Raw genomic sequence first — 4,562 nt, forward strand, 5'->3', positions numbered from 1 at the left:
CGCCCGCGCGCGCGCGCGCGCGTTATCAGCGAGGAATCTCGATTTGTTTGCTGTTGCGCGGGACTCGCAATTACGTCCCGGCCGTTCGAACCAGTCCTCGTTCTTATCGCCGTAACACACCGGACATATCGTGCATCGTCGAATTGCGTGCCTCGTGAAGAATCACCAAGAGTTGCGTGACTCTTTTTACATCCGGACCGGTAGTGGAGATAACGTAATCCAATGGAATACCACGATTTATCAGCGTGCGCGAGTAACGAACGAATTCTCATAGATACATTTCCTTATAGCATCTCAACTGTCCGAAGTGATACACGGAAAGAACGACTTTTGCTGAAGTATCGAAGAAGAATTTAGCTTACACTGTTAAATCTATAGTGTCAAACTGAACCTTATTTAAGTCGCCACTGCTGCTACTTAATAAATAGTTATTTTTAACTAAAACAATATAGTTATTTTTAAATAAAACAATGGAATTTAATCCAAATTTGAGTTAAATATGAACTGTTTTAAATTATTTAATTCAATTGTTTTAGTAAAAAAAACTATTTATTAAGTAAGAACAGTGACAACGACATAAATAGGGTTCAGTTTGATACTATAGATTTAACAGTGTTTTATGATATTTTTGAGGCAATACCCGTCTACTTTTAAAATTATCATACGTGTACCAAACGAAATCTTAATAATTTCTACTCGTTAATAACTTAATAATTTCTCTCGTTAAACTTATACGCAAAGATTCTCTCTCTCTTTCTCTCTCTCGAGATAAATCTATAAGATGTGCGTTAATCTCTCGAATCTTTACGAGAGGCATCTCAAATTATAAAGAGATCCGTCCTAATTTGAATTCAAGTTGCGCGTCAATGGAGAGGACTCGAGGCCCGAGGCTGGCTGCCGGCCGTCCACCTTCATTTAGTCCAGATAATCGTCCCTTTCAGACTAGTCAACTACTCCAGCGCGACGTGGCAACTCTCCTCTTACATTCCCCTCGCATCGGCGACGTTCATTTACGTTGGTTGCGGCCGCGCGATTTACACGCTCGACTTGAACAAGACCGCGGCGACGACGCCCGGCGGGTTTCGGAATCGGGTCGAAGTACTCGTGTGTAATTACGGACCCGTCGATCGCACCGCATCCCGGCAGCTCTACGAGCTCGGCCGACCGGGCCTGTGCCCGCTCGGGACCCTACCCAGCGACCGTTACCAGTCCCTCTGCAGTAAGTACAAGCTCTATCTTACGATAACTTGAAGCCTTATACATCTTTTAACAAAAAAGACAAATAGATTTTGACAAAAATTGGGTAATAAAAAAGTTAAGGCTTTAGAAATTACTATGTGAAATGTGCATCGTGATTTCTAACTATCGGATAATTCTTTCTATAACTTTTCAAATCAAATGACAGCAGCGTGTATATAGTGATATTTTGATGCAGCGAGGGTTGATGCAGGTCAAGTAAATATATTCAAATGCAAGGGAGAAACGCGCGAGGTACCTCGTAAGATTTAACATTCACAAAGCCTAATAACCCTTATATATGTTAATACTACATACGTGTGTCAGCGAACAATCGTACACGGTTTGTTTGCAAATCTCAAATAACGGCGCGAGGTTCAACACCCGTTGTCATCACGTTGTCCGCCCATGCACGTTCGTTACTACGATACTTATTTAACGATTGGACACCTAAGCGAGTCGATTCGCCGCTTCATCGATCGTTACGGGACACGCGACCACTCGGTTAATCCTTAAGCACGAAAGCTCGTTTATCTTTATCGGTGTTTCTGAGCCTCAGATGCCGGGGGCACTTTTGTGTGAAGAAGATTACCTTTGTCGGCAGAAGTGGGAAATCTTTCCCTCACCGTTAATACTTGCTGATCTATCTTTCGATACGTATTTCTGCGATCGTATTTTTATATCTTTCCTTATATACTTTTATACGTTATTGGATAAGCGCGATAATTATGTAACGTCTCGACAGAAAAATGTTTCGAAAAAAAAAAACTTACGGAAAGTATAACGGAAGTAATACTCAATAAATATGTACTATCAGAACAGGAAATTTTTTTGTCATCGTATTCTTCACGTAAAAAATATCTTACGATAATTTCAATTAAGGCGAAAATTTTAAGGATCATCGCGTATCTTATCACTTAATAACTTTGAGCTCTCAGCTCGCCGAATATATACAGAAACGTCTGCATTGCAGTTTATGTGATTAAGACGGAGGGAACGAAGTTGTTATCTTTCATTATCGCGTATATCTTCCCCCGCGTTGATCACATTAGTCAACCGAACGAAACCAGGTTAAGGTCCGTCAATGCGGATCAACGTTTTCCGTGCTCATTCTCTAGCTCGGCTGACGTGCTCAGAATGACGAAACTGCAATTAATGCTGAGTAATCTTGCTTTATTAGAATGTAAAATAAAAAAAACGATAGCTACATTTTTTAACGATCAGCACCGCTCTTGTCATACGATGTAGAGATTATTCATCCCTTTCTGAACACGGAGAACCTGACATAAGAATGATGGATGGACTAATATTACCGAAAAGGACATATCGGCCGTTCCGATAATAATTTAGACGTTCTCATTCTTCCCACGTAACATGTTTCCGAAAAATGATCCCGTAAATAAATTTATAGGTGTCTCAGCGAAACCACAAATATTCTTTTGTACACGAAATATATTGGAAGCCAAACTGAAGAGAATTATTCTAGTATAAAAGCATATTTTTTTATTCCAATTTATATTTATATTTATAGAATTAGTCGAGATGTTTTAATCGTATATTAATTCAAGAATTAATATACGATTAAAGAAATATTATTTTGTATTAATTCCGAAATTCTATCTAATTGTGAGCACTGATAAATATTATTTTATTTAGGAACGGTGTAGGATTTGCCATTTTTGAGCAAATCAAGCCGAAGATCGCAAGTGAGAAGTAAGCAGCCGATAAGGAATCGTACGTCTTCTACAGTCCACATTGTCTCTGCGAGTCAGCTATTGTTATTCTGCACAATATCGCTGTACTTAATGCTGTGATTACTGTTGTATCATAGATAAGCCAAATATCATTTTAAGAAAATCTGAAATATTGAGAGTTAATGTATATCCATCTATCAGTTACGTAATGATATCGGATGTCAGGTATATCTAAATTACAACGTACATTGCATTTGAATACGCAGTGTCATTGTAATCTGAGTAAATATAACGTTGCGCTATTACGATATCACGCGAGTAAATTGTGAGTAAAATTGTCAGTAACAAGTAGCTGATGATTTAACAATTATTAGTTAATAAATTATGGAAATGTGATAAACATGTGGAAATATATCGCATTACGGAATTGACTACGTACGGGGATTTTATCGTAATATCACGAGTTAAATCTAAATTTAACGCCTGCTAATTAAATTTACATTTATCTTCGTTTCGATCGGAAAATGAAAATTAATTTATCATTATTATTCATCTTCGAAAATTGTACGATGAGATATAAGAACTGAAATCATATGATTTTAATAAATCGTGAAACATGAGATTTTTAAAAATTTTAAAATTACCGCTTTTTGTAGCAAGATAATTTTATATTTTCGTAAATTTTTAAGAAACCATTTAAGTTTTTGATTTATTAAGATCACACGATTTGTGACTCAAACAGTACAGTAACATTAACAGTAGATCTGTGAGATCCATTTTAAAAAGATTAATTCAACTTGTTTCAATTTCAACTTATAGCTGTATATATATATATATATCTTATTATATATACATATTTTTCAAATATTCATTACATCAAATAAAAAATAATTTGACTCACCGATCCACGATGCGCAACAGCGGAGTTAACATATTAAAACTGCAAAACAAAAACAAATATATTTACATTGCAACAGTGCTCAAAATAATAAATATATATTTCAAAAAATAATTCTTACACGGACTAAATTTTTTTATTTTTCTTGAAATAATAATTATTGACAAGTAGTAAGTAGAAATCTATTTTTTTAATATAAATTTTTACTTGATTTTCATATAAATTGAACTTAAGCAGATTAGAAATACCTTCTGTACATAATAAATATTAATTAATCAAATATCTTCCAATAAAGTTTTATGTCCACGCATGTTAGAAATCGATTCGAGATACTCTAGAGAGAATTGAAACGCATTTGAATAGCGCAATTGGTCAACTCTCTCTGTTCTGAGATCTGAGATTGATTTCTGAAAGTCGTGGAGCACAAAACAAAAAAAAAATCAAAAATATTTTTCGTGTTTACGTTACGCGACGATGCGAAATAGCGCATCGGTACGCAAACAGCAATCGTGGAGATAGTCGATTAATTCATTAAATAATAAGAAATAAGTAATCTTCGAATAACTTACCTTACAGTTGCTCCGCCGTCGCCTGATGCCATCCTCCCGGGCCTCCGCTTCCCCTGCTCCACTCGTCGTCATCTTCATGGCACACACACATATACACAACTCATTCGCGAAAACAAGGTTAAGTAACTGCTCGATCGCGCACACGCGCGCCGGTACTAACGACCC

This window comes from Wasmannia auropunctata, unplaced genomic scaffold (assembly GCF_000956235.1).
Source record: "Wasmannia auropunctata unplaced genomic scaffold, wasmannia.A_1.0 LD335996.1, whole genome shotgun sequence".
Classification (NCBI taxonomy): Eukaryota; Metazoa; Arthropoda; class Insecta; order Hymenoptera; family Formicidae; genus Wasmannia; species Wasmannia auropunctata.